Here is an 18,201-nt window from a genome sequence, read left to right as displayed (position 1 = left end):
GTCCTCCAGGTCAGTCGCTCGGCTAACTGGAGTATTGGGTGGCAACCTGTGCTGGATGGGGTTGCACTCCCCCTGAAATCACAGGTCCGCAGTTTGGGGGTCCTCCTGGACTCAGCACTGACGCTTGATGCGCAGGTGTCGGTGGTGGCCGGCAGGGCCTTCGCGCAATTAAATCTTGTGTGCCAACTGCGACCTTACCTCGTGAAGTCTGACTTGACCATCGTGGTCCATGCCTTCGTTACCTCTAGACTGGACTACTGCAATGCTCTCTACATGGGGCTACCCTTGAATACGGCCCGGAAACTACAACTTGTCCAACATTCGGCAGCCAGATTAATAACTGGGGCAACTTACAGGGAGCGGTCAATCCCCCTGTTTAAGAAGCTCCACTGGCTGCTGTTTATTTTCCGGTCCCAATTCAAGGTGCAGGTTATCACCTATAAAGCCCTAAATGGTTTGGGACCTGCCTACCTTTGTGACCGTATCTCCCTTAATGAACCATCTCGGGCCCTCCGATCTTCTGGGGAGGTCCTTCTCTTGCCCCTGCCAGTTTCACAAGCTTGCCTGATAAGGATAAGGGAGAGAGCTTTTTCCCCTGTGGCTCCCTGACTCTGGAACTCTGGAGAAATTAGGAAAGCCCCTACCCTAGGAACCTTTAAAAAGAACCTTAAAACCTGGCTCTTCCGTTGTGCCTTTGGTGAATAGGTACACAATCTCACATTATTGCTCAGCCTCAATGTTCTGTCATAGGAGTAGATGTCCCGTCCCCCCTCCCCTCGTGGGAAAGCTTGATTCCACAACCCCCACTATAATAAGCCCTCCTACACAAATAACCTGCTTCTCTTTTATCTTGACCGAGTTTTTAATTAGTTTTAAATTACTTCTTTGTTTAATCATTACATGCCTGCCCATTGTCATTGTGTTTGTATTTATTGTAATTTTATATTGTTATGTATTCACATGTTTTATGTAATTATGATGTTATTGTTACTGTTCACATTTTCGGTTTGCATTTTTGGGTTTCTTTATTGTAATTGTTGTTTGGGCTTGGCCTCATGTAAGCCTCTCTGAGTCCCCATTGGGGAGATGGTGGTGGGGTATAAATAAAGGTTGTTGTTGTTGTTGTTGTTATTATTATTATTATTATTACAGCAGTGTGGCTTATAATTGTAAGGAATTAGAAGATAGTAACCAATCTCACGCTGGAAGCATGGTATGGGGAGGTATGGAACATAGCTTTAAATGACAAATTATCAATGGAAATGAGGTTCCTTAGACAGGAAATTAAAAGATCAGAATTTGATTCATATTGGTCGTTTTTCTTTAAATACATTTTAGTGAGTGACAAGGGAAAACAATACAACCTCGTTGGACAGGAGTTCTGGATATGACATTTGTTTATTTGTTTACTTATATATTTATGGTGAAGGAAATGGTACTTGTTCAAGCCTAGGTGGTGGGTCTAAGTGTTTGTAAAGTGGACATTGTTTTGTATACTGTTTATAACGAATGTTGTTAATGTAAGTGTAAAAAACCAAATAAATTAAATAAATACATTTTTTTAAACATTATGGATGCCTCTCTGTTTCTCTCAATAGTTTCTTGGGAGTCTAAACAAGAGTAGAAAACGTAGTGGCCTCCAGATGTTTTGAACAATAACTCCCACAGATCCCTGACCATGCTGGCTGTAGCTACAATCCAAAACATCTGAAGAATTGCAGGTTGCCTGTCTTCTGGTGTAGGACATTGGGCTAATATGATAAGTCCTAGATCACATGAATAAGCAAGTTTCTCCTAAAATCTGTGCTTTTAAAGGAAATATTTTGATATTTCTGCCTTTCAAATAGAAACAACAGATATTGTTGCAGTTGTCTGTGTGTCAGTGTGTGTGTTCCATTGTTTACATGCATGCCTCCTATCATGAGTGAAAATCATGACCTTGGACTGGAATTCTAGCATGCCTCAATACTGACAAGTGTTTATGGATGTTAAGACTCATAGTCCAACAACAACTGCAGGACCCCATGATTCCCATTCCTTCCTTACATTACTGTACTTCAATATATTTTCCGCAAGGTTAGTAGGCACCCAAGAACTAATTCTCTTCTTTCCCCTCTCTATAAAAAGCACTAGGAATGAAAGGGCATTGGGCATAGTCCCCAATCTGTCTTAATTAAATACAGGTTGACCTCATCACTTCTAAAAGTTCAGAAGCTTCAGGGTGGCTGAACCTTTTAATTTATAATTTTACAACCAAGGTATAGTGATTCAACTATTAAAAATTAAACTCATGGAAGAAAACTTTAAAGGAACCCTTGTTCTCGCACACATGCCTATCCTCTGAAAAGCTATGAGCTGGGTTCAGGATTCAAGAGACTGCCATGTTCATTTGGTCCTAGCCATTATAATACTCCTGCTCTTCTTTACCAGTTTCCTGTATTTCTCTTGAAATGTCACCAATGGTTCTGTGCAATGCTCCACGTGCATAGAGATGAGCATGGAGAGATTAGAAAGGTTTTTCCACAACTGCATTATACTTACTTAGGAGCTTGGTGCCATTTAGAGAGCAGCTCTGCTCCTAGACAAAGTTGGCTTTGCTATTAGATATAGCAGTGTTTCTCAACCTGGGGGTCAGGACCCCCAAGGGGGGGTCACAAGGAGGGTTTCAGAAGGGTTGCCAAAGACCATCAGAAAACACATATTTCTGATGGTCTTAGGAACCCCTTTGGGGAAGAAAGCTGAAGATCTCTCCACCTGTCCTTCTCTTCCTTTTTGGTGTTAGTGAATTACAACTCCCAGAATTCAAAATAGCTAAACAACCCCAACATTATTCAATGTTGGCCATGTAGGTAGTGTGCCAAGTTTGGTGGTGCAGATCCATTGTGGGCTTGGTTCAGAGTGCTCTTTGATTGTAGGTTAACTATAAATCCCAGCAATTACAATTCCTAAATTCAAGGTCTATTTTCCCCAAATTCCACTAGTGTTCACATCTGGGCATATTGAGTACTCATGCCAAGTTTGGTCCAGATCCATCATTGTTTGAGTCCAGTGCTCTCTGGAGGCAGGTGAACTACAACTCTAAAACTCAAGGTCAGAGCCCACCAAAGCCTTCCAGTATTTTCTGTTGGTCATGGGAGTTCTGTGTGTCAAGTTTGGTTCAATTCCATCACTGGTGGAGTTCAGAATGCTCTTTGATTGTAGGTTAACTATAAATCCCAGCAACTACAACTCCAAAATGACAAAATCAACCCCACCAGTTTTCAAATTTGGGTCTATCGGGTATTTTTGCCAAAATTGGTCAAGTGAATGAAAATACATCCTGCATATCAGATATTTACATTACGATTCAGAACAGTAGCAAAATTACAGTTTCGAAGTAGCAACAAAATCATTTTATGGTTGGGGATCACAACAACATGAGGAACTGCATTTGGGTTGTGGCATTAGGAAGGTTAAGAACCACTGAGATATAGTGAGGCAAGTGTTTCAGTCATCAGCTCTGGAGTTTCATGAAAGCAAAGAAAATAGAAATTGATTTTTTTTTTTTTTACTGAAGTACTTTTATCACCAAGCATGGCTGTGCTAGGATACCATGTGCTTCTTGGCTTCAGTAATCCAAGAAATCTGCTATGTTTTGTTAGTTAGTCTGAATGTGGACTGACAAAATTGCTTTCTGCTGAACCAGCCAATCATTGGTCTACTGGTCATGATAGCTAAGGAATTTTTATTTATTTATTTATTTATTATTTATTTATTTACTATATTTATATACCACCCCTCTCAGCCCAGAGGCAACTCGGAGCGGTTCACAAATTGGCAACAATTTGATGCCTCAACAATTATAACAAGTAAAAACAATCAAGAAATTCTGTTAAAAACAATAGAATATGATGTAAAAAATATAAAAACCGTACAATGCCTTAAAATATTATTGTAAGCATCTCCATGTCAAATTGTTAATCCATTGCGTTATCAAGATTCAATTTACAAGAGATTCCATGTAAACATTTGGAAGAACTTCCTTTTGACTCTTCAAATTTTTAACTGTAATCGCATATGGTAAGGGGACTAAATGGGGGTTTTTTTTGTTCCCTCAAACTCTAGGATTCTGTGAATCCCTCTCTGCTAGGTATTCTGGCAGTGTCATGTATAATATATAAGCTTTACTTATTTTATTAAAATACTCAGCCAGTGTCATAGAATCTCATTACGGTGCACAAGTTAGCAGCTTATTCCAAATTTAAAACAATAAAAATAATTTAAAGAGCTTGAAAACATATTGAACAAGTTAGCAAATTGAAGCATCTTTAAAAAGATATGGAAGGCTGCTTTTAATGCCCCCCACATTCAAGATCTCTTTATTTGGATGCTGTAAAGAAGACACGTCGACGAAGCCACCAGTTTAATAACAAAGCCTGTATCTATATACAGTGCGTGTGGTAGGAATGTTCTGCCTTCTCTTAGACATAAACGAATACATGTGACACGCGTTAGCCACCATTTTAACACTTAGGATGTACTCTGTTTCCACCCTGTTGAAATGTGCCTTTAATTTAGCCTTAGTGCCACCATTTACTATTATGTAGAGCATGTGAGAGAAGAATATTTCCTTTTTAAAACGTTTTGTTGCTTTGTACTGATTCAGGTTCCTTTTTCAAACTGAACAGGACTCTCTGTGTTTATAAAAACCTTTTGGCTTTGAATCATAGGCTTGAGGCTCTCGTATGTAACAAGGTAACAATGTTTATTTATAACTTTAAGTTCCAACATTTGGGTTTACATTTGTATCTTGTCACGTTCTTAAGGCTTACTTTCAATATCATTAACTTGGTTACTTTTCCTTTTATACTCTTGACAGAATTATATTGTAACTTAAGCCACACTGGCTTTAACTTATTCTCCTTTACAACTTGAGCTACATTTAATAACTCTTCTCTCAAAACAGAGTTTCCCCACTGTCTCTCTCTCAGACAAGGATTCTTAACTTAACTTTTCACACACAGATTCCTAACTGCTTCACAAACAGCTATTCCTAACTCACTTCACAAGCAGCCATTCCTAACTAACTGTCATTTCTTTAACTCTCTAACTCTAACTGTTTTTTTAAAAAACTTAACTCTGCCCCTTTAGAACGTTCAGCTCTTCTCAACTGTCATTCTGGCCTCACAGCCTATTTTTAAATCCTGGGCCTACACTAATCTGCATAGGACCAATCGGCTTCCCATATGCAAATAATCTTATCTTCGCTGTTGCTATCCTAACTGTACTAAATCTTCCCTATCTGCCACATGGGGAACATAAAGCTATCCACCAAAAATCTTGCAGAGATCAGCAAATTTATTACAGATGCCTTTCAACCTGGTGATGGTTCTTGTTCAAGACCAAGCACCCTCCATCATTGCTCCGTATCTTCCCATAATCCCTCATGTCCCTGAAAAGCTACTTCAAAAAACCTCCAAGAAACGTAAAAATGTGAAGGATTAATGCAAGATTTTCAGATTGTTTTCTAACCTTGAATTAGTCAGGACAAGGCCGACCTAGTCTCATCAGTAAAGTTGCTTCATGCAACCCTTGGTTGTCCAGCATTGGAGTTACGGCTTTGTAATAGCACAACAATGTTTAATGGGATTGGTGTAATCGTTTTCTTTATAATCACCGGTTTTAGTCACAGTTGCATCTAATAGTGTTTGCTGTTTTCAAATGAGGGCTAAAACAAGGCTTTAGATAACCAATCTAAAGAAGCTTTGCTATTAGCATCAATGATCTCTTAATCTATGTCACAATCATGACAATGTTGTGAACCATCCCATCTCTTGGGAAACTGCCAGGCTATTAAGCATCCTGTCAGCCTGACTTATCTGGATGGCCAAGCAGTAGAAGAATGGAATGAGAAGACTGAGATAAGGGACCGTAACTGGTGAGCTATTGTAACTATAATGGAGGAGAAATATTCTCTTTTCTTTTAATTGGCTTATGTGGCTCTATTTGCATCCCTGATAGGGATAATCACTAAAAACATGTTTTCCAGATTTATATTTATTTATTTGTTGCCATCTCCCTTCCCTGCAAATAGTTTGCTTCTTTTAAGAAGACAAAAGGCACCATATCTGTGGTTTATGCTTTAGTGGCTTGGGCTGAAATGTCTGGTAATTCATTTAACAAGAGCTGAGTTCACAAGTTCAGGTACTACACTTGATATCATTCATTGGAGAATATCTAAAATGAAAGGTACCATAAATAATGTAATAAACATACCAAGAACATATATTTCCTGCCTTAAACTTATAATTTGATTTGATATGCATCCAATTTTTCATTTTAATGTTGGATCATGAATATCTGTAAAGTAGTTACAGTTATTGGTTTAAACACACATAATTATTTATTCTTTTGGTGCTGTCATTTCTTAAAGGTTTTGTGAGGTTATCCAAGAGTAATTATAATTTGTATAATGTGTTCTACATTATTTTAATAATAATAATAATGATAATAATAATAATAATTTATTACCTTGCCCCTTCCCAGCATTAAATAACAGCGGATTGAAATACAGCAAATAGCATCAGTTAAAAACACAGCATCCATTAAAATGCATAAACAAATTAAAACATATGACATTATGTCCTTATGTGTCTTACAAATTTAATATTTCTTCTTGGTATGTTTCCACTCAAGACAGGAGGTTGGATTCAGGCTCCTTTCACTACTAAGAAGTTTTTAATCAAATGGAGCTTTTTGCTAGATGAATGGGAAAAGAGGCAATCTTACCATCATTAAGATTGGAATCATGTTGATATTTATGTTAGTGTAACTACGCCAGAGTAAGCATAAACAGCAGGAGAGAAACAAACATGGGTGCAGTGGCCATAAAGTAAAGCATTGGAAAAACAGACTTTTCCTTATTAAATTCAGTGGGGCTTATTTCTGAGTATGTGTGCATGAGCCCCTGGTGGCACAGTGGGTTAAACAGCTGAGCTGCTGAACTTGCTGATCAAAAGGTCACATGCTCAAATCTGAGGAGTGAAGTGACCTCCCGCCATTAGGCCCAGCTTCTGCCAACCTAGCAGTTTGAAAATATGCAAATGTGAGTAGATAAATAGATATCATTCCGGCAGTAAGATAATGGCACTCCATGCAGTCATGCACAACTGTTCCAGTATGCCAATGGAAATGGGTCTGGTCAAGTTGAGTATCAGCTATATTTCTAATGCTACATAGGGGAAACACAGATGAAGAAGTGATGGCTCAGTTCTTTCTACTTTGAAATCTCTGCTCTCCTTATAGCTTAAATCAATGGAGCAGCAAATAATATGTTTTCTTTTTAGCAGAGTGCAGCATTTTTATTATGCTAGGGATGAAAAACACAGCAGTATATTTTCTTTTCCCTACGTGTGCTGGGCTTGAATATTTTTAATAAACCTTTTCCAAAAATCTGTTTTTGTTTTCTGTTGTCAATTTGATATTATTATCTGCACCGTTATACTGAAATATAGATCATAAGGCTTGTCTCATTGATTTCGCTGAGCTCATGAACTGGCCTTTTCTCTCTGGGTCTCTGTTTGGTACTGAGCTGCAGCTGAGACCAGGCATCTGACTAGCCTTCAGATGCAAAGTATGCAAGACTTCCCCTGCAGAGACCACCTGAAAAAAGTGCTCCCATGGACCTATTACACAATTGAAGTGCTCTCTTCCTATTAAAGATACAGGAGTCTATTTTCATCTTCAAGTGAACATCCTTGTTTATCATTACAGCCCATGAAGGCATTAATGATTTATATCAGGGGTCCTCAAACTTTTTAGAAAGAGGGCCAGGTCACAGTCCCTCAAACTGTTGGAGGGCCAGATTATAATTTGAAAAAAAACATGATTGAATTCCAAGGCATACTGCACATATCTTATTCATAGAGCAAAGAACACTTTAAAACAATACAATAATTAAAATGAAGAACAATTTAAAAATATAAACGTATTAGTATTTCAGTGAGAAGTGTGGGCCTACTTTGGCTGATGAGCCTTAGTTTGAGGACCCCTGATTTATATAATGTATTGCTACAGCATCCCCTAACCCGATTCCTTCCAGATGTTGCGAACAACAAACCCATCCTCACCAAACCATTACCATGCTGGTTGGGATTATGAGAGTTGCAGTCTAGTGATCAGGGGTTGGAAAACACTGTACTGTAATATCATCCTTAGTCTGCATATTTACTTGGGTAGGCTCTGCTTTGAGTCCAGATAAAAATAAGGGTTCATGCCAAAAACCCAATCATGTTGAATCAGTAGATTTTATTACAATGATATGGTCTAGTGAAGAAAGAAACTCCTTGGTGGTATGAAGGGGTACATGGCCAGGGGATAATAGATGTTAGCAGCATGACTGCCTGCCCAATGATGCAGAAATTTTCACCAGATGCTTCTGTTTTTTGCCACCTGGTCCCCTTTACAGCCAATGTCTACTCTGCTTTCCCTTCAGAAGCCAGGTTCTCCTGGAGTCTATCTAGACTATGCATATAGAACACTGCTGCCACTTTAACTAGCATGTCTCAATCCAAGGGAAGTCTGTTAAGTGTACTTTCGTCAGTGATAAAAATTGTCTGCTAGAGAACTCAGGTAGTAGAACTGTTCAATAATAGAAAATTCTAGTGATGTATATATACTGTGGAATAAATACAGTTTAACTGTCATAACTTAATGCTATGAAATCCTGGAAGTTGTAATTTCAGATCTTTAGTCTTTGCCAAATTGTGCTGGCATATCTTCAAACTACAATGATTCCATAGAATTGACCCACGGTAGTTAAAGTGGAGACAAACTTCATTGATTCTATAGGGTTGATACACTCTAAATAAATAAGGATCCCCTGGTTGTGCAATGGGTCAAATCCTTGTGCAGTCAGAACTGCCGACCGAAAGGTCAGCAGCTCGAATCTGGGGAGTGGGGTAGGCTCCAGTCTGTCAGCTCCAGCTTCTCATGTAAGGACATGAGAGAAGCCTCCCACAAGATGGTAAAACATCCGGGTGTCCCCTGAGCATTGTCTGCTAGTTCTCTCTCACCAGAAGGGACTTGCAGTTTCTCAAGTTCCTCCTGACACAAAAAACCCTAAATAAGTCTCTAAATTCCAAACTCCAGGATTTCCCAGAATAGAGGTGAGACAATTCCTAGTCTAGATCTTCTTATGGCTAAGATTTCTGTACATATCAGAATTTAGGATACTTAATTTCTCCATGCAACTGCTTCTTTAACTGATTAGAGTGAATGGTGACAAGAAAAGTAAAACCTTTCTGATGAGAACCATCAGAGAAGCCACCTGAGCAAGCAATTAACGCTTTAAAGATTTACCAGACTCTTAATTATCTGGGGATAATTTCAACTGGAATGAGACAGAATTTTTATCAGAGGGCTCTTAGAAGGTAATGATTTCCATGTCATAGTGATTGGGCTTTTTATTAACTGGAGTGACTCACAGAAACAAATTCTTTACAGTTATATAACAAGCTCACAAAGTCGACTGGAAGTTTAATGAGATTTCTTGACAAAAGAAGTTATTCTTTCTCACAACCTGGTTCACTGACATGTCAACCAGAATGCAGAAGTTTTAAAAAGAGAGAATTTGTCTTTTGAAACCAGAGTTGATAAGTGGAGTGAAACATGTAAAATTTTTAATAATATTTTTAATATTTTCTGTCTGAAATTTGTATCAGGAAAACAAAAACAGATTATTATACACCCCACTCCCAACAACAGTGATCAGCTCTTTCAGCATCTGGGTTTGTGAAATACATTATGAAATACAGCTAAAGAGAACCACCAACTATCAGAGTGAAGAAGTGGGCACCCAAACTTATGCCAAGCATCTTTCATATTTCCCCCTGTTCAATAAGTGTGCTATAAATTCAACATTCCTTATGGGAAATGCCTGGAATTGGAAATGTTCCATATGTCAGAATTTTTTGAATTTCAAAATACTTTGCGTATGCATAATTATATTTCCTGGAGATGAGGCCCAAGTCTCAACTGTAGCTTTATGCATAATATTTGTATATTTTTGTGAATAAAACAAAGCTATGATGTGTTCTATCCTGATGTAATTTGTTTGAATGTTTTTCCCTTTTTTGGCATTGAATGCTTTGCCATACATGTTGGAAACCGCCCTGGGGAGATAAAGTGGTCTACAAATAAAGTTATGTATGTGTATATGTATGTGTGCTATCATCATCTATTCTAAGCCATCCATGTGGACATTTCTGGATTTTAGAGTACAATTGTTCCTCCACATTTGGATTTGGATTTTGCCATTTTGATTATTCACAGATTTGATACGAATGTTCTGTCTAGGAGTCCCTAGGTCATTCAGAGTGGTCAATTTCCTCAGGAAAGCTGATTTTTTTTACCTCTATGAATGTTTAGTTCAGAAGCTGACCATAAAGTTGTACTGGAGGAGCTAGAAATTCCTAGAGTTTTTCAATCTCTGTCCCTCCAGATGTTTTAGATTTCAGCTCCCACAATTCCTAACAGATAATAAGCTAGCTGGGATTTCTGGGAGCTGAAGTCCAAAACACCTGGAGGAGCATAGTTTGAGAAACACTGTCCTAGAGAAATGTTCTACCAGATTTTTTTTAAAAAACAACAACATTTTATTAGTGAATTGTCACTTTCATGTTTCTGTGCCCCTAACCCCAGCTAATATGGAGAACTGATTTTGGAATTCCAGATGAAGGATGCTCAACCTATATAAGATATGCTTCTATAAATGGTAGTCATCCCCATCTGAGAAGCAGAGGTAGGCAGACCATGCCTACGTCTCCCACTGCCACTGTTCAATTCCTCCCAGTCTGATGTCCTCCAGATTGCTTAGTGGCAGTCCATGTACTAGTCCCCAGTAAGTTTCCAGGAAATAAAGTAACAAGTGAAGCCACCTGGCACAGATATGGTGCCAGTACTTGACATCTAATCCAAAACTTAGATTAGGGCTGGGGGAAATCTCTATAAATTCCCTCAGGAAAACGAGTGCAGTTAATCACACCTATAATTGGTAGTACACAGACATACATTGCAGCTAAGAGGGAAAGAACTACAAGGAAGTGCTTCTATCATTACCATACCTGGTAATCATGGGTTCAACCCACATGCAAATACAGCAGGAGCTCAGCAGTCTTCCTCCTCTGTTAGCACTTCATGGTTGCCTAATACATAAATTTGAGCTGCATTTTTAAAAAACCTAGCCCTTTAAAGATATTTACATGTTCCCATATACATCTGATTATATGAATAATGAATTGCGAGCAGCAGTTGTGCACCAACACAATGGCTTAAATAATGAAACCAGGAGATAGAACATAATTTTATTTTACACAGATTACACAATATAGTTCTTTATTAGTTAAATGCATCACTAAATGCAGAAAGCACATCTGCACAGATAGTGGTTCTGCATGCCCCAGTATACTTCTACAATCTTGAATTGAAAAGTTTTGTTCTGCATTGGTCAAAAATGACCAACTAGGGAAATATATGCATGCATAAGACAACCAACAGAATGCCAACCAATATCTATGTACTGGCATGTTAATTCTATTTCTATATGTAATATAAAATAGGTTTAAAATATTTTCAGAACATATATAGCATACATAGAAATGGTAAATTATTTGGAAGTTATTTTGATTACCTAAAGATTAGAACTTGGAGAACTGAGATCAGTTAGGGATGTATTTCTATATACAGAGTGCACTGTAGTGGTTTGAATATTAAACTAGGACTCTGAAAATCCAGGGTTTGACTCCCTGCTGAAGCATGAAAACTAACTGGGTGATTTTGGGCAAGTTATACTCTCTTGGTCTAAGAGGAAGGTAATGGGAAACTCCTCTGAAGAGATCTTGTCAAGGAAAGCCTGTGATAGCCTTCCATTTGGGTCACCATAAGTCAGAAACAATATGAAGGCACACAACAACAAACATCAACAATTATAGTCCTAAAGATGTGTCTTCAACTCCAATAATCCCTAGTCAGAATAGCCAATTGTATGACATGGTTGCATTATCTATAGGACTGCATGTTCCCCACTCCTTCTATACACAATGGCATCTTTCACTTGACCAGTTGAGGTTCCCACACTCGCAATATGCCCTGTTGCTATTACCCGGCCCTCGCTCAGGGTCAACCTAAGTCTTAAACGACTTGAAAGCACACAACAATCCAAAAGCAGGGCCACACTTCCTATTGAAATACTAAGTTTATATTTGTTAAAATTGTTCTTCATTTTAATTATTGTATTATTTGTAAATGTTTTTTGCACTACAAATAAGATATGTGCAGTGTGTATAGGAATTCATATTTTTTTCAAATTATAATCTGGCCCTCCAACAGTTTGAGGGACTGTCACCTGGCCCTCTGTTTAAAAAGTTTGAGGACCCCTGCCTTAGATCCTGGGGTGAAATCCAGCCTTCCTAGGGTCATAATCCAGCCCTCAACTTCCTCAAAGATCCACGATCTCTTCCCCATGATAACCATGGAGAAGAGATTGTTTGCTGCTTCCCCAACTTTTGTATGTCTTTTCTCCCATTTTTTAAAAAGTTGCAGGCCTTTTAATTACTTGTAGTTAAGAGCCTTCTAATAAAACATGCAGGTATTTTTGTTTCACCCAATGGTGGCTGATGGTGTAGTAAATCTGCTCCAGGTTTCAAGCCAAACTTTAAAAGAGCCATCCAGTGTTGAAGCTGGCTTGTGAGTACTTGACAATCTTTCAGCACCTTGAACAACTCCTGTTCAGCCTGCCAGAGCAATTTCACAATCCTTCCTCCCACCCCTAAGGTTTCTGTAATTGAATTCATCTTTCTGGTTGAAAAAAAATTCCTACAGATTACATTGCCAGCATTATTTTGGATTTTATAGAAAAGTCCTTGATCATAATAAGTTTCCTTCCTTCCTTTCCTTCTTTCAAAAAACCTTACTTCATCAATCCACTGCATTTTCTAAATAGAACACTACATTAAAACCAGACTCTTGTTTATTTTCTAATTTGGGGAATATGGAAGCACACAGAATTGGTTGGTTGGTTTTTGAAATGCAGAGGAAAAGACAAAGGGATGCCTTACCTCCAGCCAAGACCATTATATCTGCACATGCTTGATGGTTTTGTTCTGCAGTAAAAGAGGGCTGCTCAGACCTAAGAAACAGTCTTGCGTGACTGATTGCATCCATTTGATTTCCTGCCGACTACACTGCCTTCCCTTTTTATAATAAGAACTATAAAACAAGGCATCCCTTTTCAAGAGATCCGTGGCAGCAGAACAATTGTTCTGCCCTTCCACACATCTAACATGCTATAACACAAGGGTTTTTTTATGCTGTCTGTTTTCTTTAAAAATATTCAGCTAAGTCAGGATAAAATACACAACACCTGTGATGCACTGTAAAACACTTCCTCTGTGAAACAGCTTGAAACTGTTTAGATTTAAATGTTAGTCAATGTACTTAATATGGGTTGAACCATCCTCTTTATTTTACTATATATATTTTTTAAAAATATGCTATTTTTAGAATGCAATTTCCCCACAAGATGGATTTCAAAACATAGTAAAACCAATTAAAACACATACCACCTATTTGTAGTGCCAATTCAGCAACTTGAAGGCATCTTTGATGCTATGCTTGTTTATCTCATTTTTGACTTCAAGTCTGGGCCAACCCTATCATTTGAGAGAGTGAAGGAGCTACTTCAAGCAGCAGATAGCATATCATTAAAAGGCACTAAATAGTTACTTATTTTGCCATTTATGTTGACTTGCAGGCTCAGGCAATGTGCTTATAGAAATTTCTAATGCATGTACCAGTGTAACTTAGCCAGCATTGCACCATGGCATGAATGGATTAGATAGTTAGGTTTGACATATTCTATTTTGCCCAGGCCTCAAAACACCTTTGACCAGTTCTTGGACCCTATTCTATCCAGATTATAATGTACCAGGTTCAGAGAGCAGGTGCACGATTGCATAAGGCCAAAACAGTAGGCCAGTCATCCAAGGGGAGAACTCTGGAAGTTGTGGTGCTTCTGTACTAAAAAATAAATCTACTTACTGCCGATCTCTCATGGCTATTGCTTAACTTCTTCCCTACCCTTAATTCCTGAAAGGTCTAAGAGCATTGTTTGAGCTTACTATTTCTACATCCCAGCATTTGGGAATTTGTTTATCTATTTCCCTGCATGTCTTTATTTCTTTGCTTATCTTACTAGAGCCTGGAATGGGCCAGAAGGAACACCAATGCGGGAGTGGGGTGTGTGTGAACTGATCCGGGACAAGATCAATTACTATTTTTCATCTTTGACAAAGTAATTAAAGCTGTAGTGACTTGTTAATTCAATCTGAATGGCTGCTACGGTGATAGATGCAGATTTACAATCAGTTCTGCTTCAGCGTTAAGGGAAACGATTATCCCTTGCAAACAGGAGGCCAGAGAGCAAAGAATCACTCCAGGGGGACATGTTTCCTTTTTAGAAGAGACTGCAGGCGCTGCACCAGAGGAGACTGGGGGGGAGGGGGGGAAGAGAAATGCTACAGAGAGGGAGTCATGAATGCCCCTTATTCTCTCTTGTTCACTTTCCCACTACCCCAACAGTGTGTTTGGAACATGTGTGCAAATGATGCCTATGCTTGTGGGTCCCATGACACAATCCCTGCAGCCAGGGTGTGAGCTTTTTCTACCATACCCAGTGTTGGGAATGTGCAATGCCAAACAGATGGCTGGCAGGCTTGGCCCTGACATGCTGAATCCTTTCCACTCTCCCTTCCTCAACCCCTTAGTGTTGATGGCACCAAGTTTATCTATAGCAGACAATGGGAGTACTGTATTCCATCTTGTAGCTCTCCCCTTTGGAGTACTTTGATTTGTACTTAGGAGGTATTTAGGGTTCCCTTCCCAGAAGGTTTGTTTGGAGGAGAGGACTAGAGCTTCCCAGAAATAGATTCCACATGTATTTCTACTACAAATCCCAAAGTGCTTTGAAATGGAGCCATGGCAGAAAAAATGATATCAGATTGCCATGAACTGTGCAGTGCAGATATACACACCATCAAATTATGCACAGATATGCCGTCTTGCTTACAGAATGAAAGGGAAGCTTGGGTCACAACTGAGAACAAACTTGTATGCCAAACCAGCAGGACATAATGAGATAATTTTACTCTCTGTGGCAATGGACGAGGCAGCATCCTCCTCATTGCCAGGTACTGAAGTCCAGATCAAAATTGGACTGGTAGGTAAACCTTCTTTCAACATTGGAAACATGGTTGGGTCTTCCAACATTCCTGAGGGTTGCAGGGTAGTTTGGGAAAGTATGGTTCTGTTCTCCAAGAAGAAAGGATTGCCCAAAGGGCTCAGAAGAATGGCAGGTCACCTTTCCATGCTGCTCTGCAGCATCACCCATCCACTGCCAGGATATTTTGTGCCCAAGGAGAGCCTAACTACTGGCATGTACATCCATTTTGCAAAAATTACCAACTTTAGTTTTCAAAAACAAATATTTTATAGAAGAAAAATGAAAAGCAAGAATAGTTAATTAAAATGATTTTCTTTCTCTAATACAAAAAGTTTAGCATACAATGATTTTGAATAAAAGTTCCATGTTTACTTTTTCTCTGGTTTCATTTGAATTTTTCTTTTAAATTGTGACCTGCATGAAATCCCAAATTTGAGAGGAAAGTGGCATAAAATTAATACAACCATTAGTATCATGTGTAATGTAATGTTGAAATGTAAGTCTCTCAAAAGTTTCAATTTCAAATACATAAAAAAATCATTTTTATGCCCTTCCCCTTTCCCTTTGTGTCCCTCTGCACCCAAGCTGCTGCTGTCACTTGAGGCAGTTGCCTAAGGGCTGGTCTGGTCCTGCTAATGCAAGAACTGAGAGAGTGGATGGAATATTTCTATGGTTCTCTTTTGTAAAGTGTGGGATTGTTGCTTCTGCTTGAATACATAGAAAATTTAGGCCCTACCTATACTTTAAACTTTGGGCCACTTACACTTTCACAGTTTTCTCAAATCAATCCAGAAAGCAGAGATTTTGTTCAAGGTCATTGTCTATCTTCCTCCAGTGCAGGAGTCCACAGCTAAAGCATACACAAATTGTGAGCACCCAACCTCTGTTTAGAAACGTCTACTGGACTCATGGACTCTCAAAGGTAGTCTAAGACCATCAGAAGTTCTTCCTGTTATGTAGTTGGCTCCCTTTTTATCATATTTTGGGTCCTTTTGTTTAGGTACTATTCTCTGGAATAGTAGAAAACAAACCTACTCTTGTTTTCCACATGATAGTCTTTCAGATATTTGAAGGTGGCTTTCCTGTTACTTCTTTTCTTCTCAAGATTAAACAAGCATAAGCATTTTCCAATCAAGGATAAACATGCCCAACTCTGCCAACCTCATGGGGAATAATTTTTTGTCACTACGACCTTGGCCATATTCCTCTGGATACATTCCAGATCCCTCCATCACCCCAAAACAGTGCCCAAAAATCGCTTTAAATCAGCACATTTCAAGCTATTTCATATGCGGTATCAGCCATTGCTATCTTCCAGCATGTCAGGATGTAGTACTATATTTCTGCCCTTTGGCTCCAGTTGTTTCTATTTTTTCCCCTGGAAATTTACCAGGGACCAGCATCTGATGTATTTTGAATAATATTTTGAATAGCAGTGCCTTAGATGACCTTCTCAAGGAGTTTAAGTCAATAAAGCATAGCTGCTGAGTGTCCAGCTAAATTTGGGGCAGATTAAGTTTAGCAATTAGTTGTTTGTGATGTGATTGGACATATTCTGATGCAGTCCCTTTTTTATTCTACATTACAGCCTTCCACTATCGGGTCGTTTCAATTTCCCCATTGTGTGAATTTAGCACTTAACCCTAAACCATCCAGATTTTCACCATGGTAACTTATTTTTAAGTGCAGTTTACTACAACACCCTGTAATACACTAGATGTGTGTGTGTGTGTTGTATCATAGTAGCATTTTGTGTACGTTAATTGAAAACCTTCGAGAGTTCAGCACCAGAGGAAGAGTAGGAGATAGTGCCAAGGGTATTGACCAATTTTGGCTCCTATGCACCCTTGATGTGGGATGGGGGTAGGATTTTCCCAAAGAAAAAGAAGTGGTGTTCCTTGTGGTCAGCTTGGGCTCATTTGAAGAGCTGTAGGATACAGAAATTCTATATTTAGGTGTGTTGTCTATAAAAGGGCATTGCACCGCAATAGGTAAGGTTTGGGACCATCTCCTGGGTGATGACCTCAACTGCTGTCAAGTGCATTAGCCCATACTTTTCACACCCCTGCTCTAGCAGTCACACTTTTCCCAGTATCACACTGAGAGTGAGTGAAGGCAAACAAGATATGTCAATTCTGAATGCCTTATTTCTTCAGCACCCCTTTTCCTTAGTGACTTTTTAATGCACACCAGCAGAATTCCAGACATAATCTCTCAGTGAAATTGTTGAGTTTCATTCCTGGACTGCACTAGTTTCTTGTGTCATCAAATTTCTAGTCCTCAATGAGAAGCTAGGCTAGAGACAGGGCTAAACTGAGGGATTATTTCTCTCAGATTCCTATGTATGTTTCTCACAAGGGCTTTGTCTTTACTCTTCCTGCTAGCCACTGTCTCCTCCCCCTTTGATGACGTAGTCATGGAATGTCTGTAAGAGAACTTCCTCTTAAGTTTAAACTGCCCTGAGTTGACCATGATGCAGTCTCCATCATTTTAGGGTCTTTTGCTTTTCCTTTCTCCCAGTGAGGTTGCACATTTTGCCTCTCTCAAGGCAAAATGTAGCTGCATTGACTTTTTACCTTTTACCTTCTTTAGAAGATAAGATTAGTAAACTAGTTAGCTCCAAGACCTTTTCTATCAAAAATGTATTTCTTTTAACTTCAGTAAATATTTTTGAACCAAAGTTCTGACTCTGCACTCCTGAGCTACCCTAAGGAAAAGAAGACTATCCCTTGCTCACCATATGTGTTTCTACTGGTTATGAAGTTTACTTCTGGTACTATATTTTGGTGGAATTGCCCCAACTGCTCAGATTCACCAACGGAAATACACCCAGAGACTTACTCTGTAAAAGCAGTTGACTTACTTGTAAAAAACCCCCCAAAAACAGGAGGAAGCTCAATGGATGAGTGCACATTAGAAGATTATCCTATAGACAAGGATGCCAT

Source organism: Anolis sagrei, chromosome 1 (genome assembly GCF_037176765.1).
Source record: "Anolis sagrei isolate rAnoSag1 chromosome 1, rAnoSag1.mat, whole genome shotgun sequence".
NCBI classification, from domain to species: domain Eukaryota; kingdom Metazoa; phylum Chordata; class Lepidosauria; order Squamata; family Dactyloidae; genus Anolis; species Anolis sagrei.
This window is presented reverse-complemented; position numbering follows the sequence as displayed.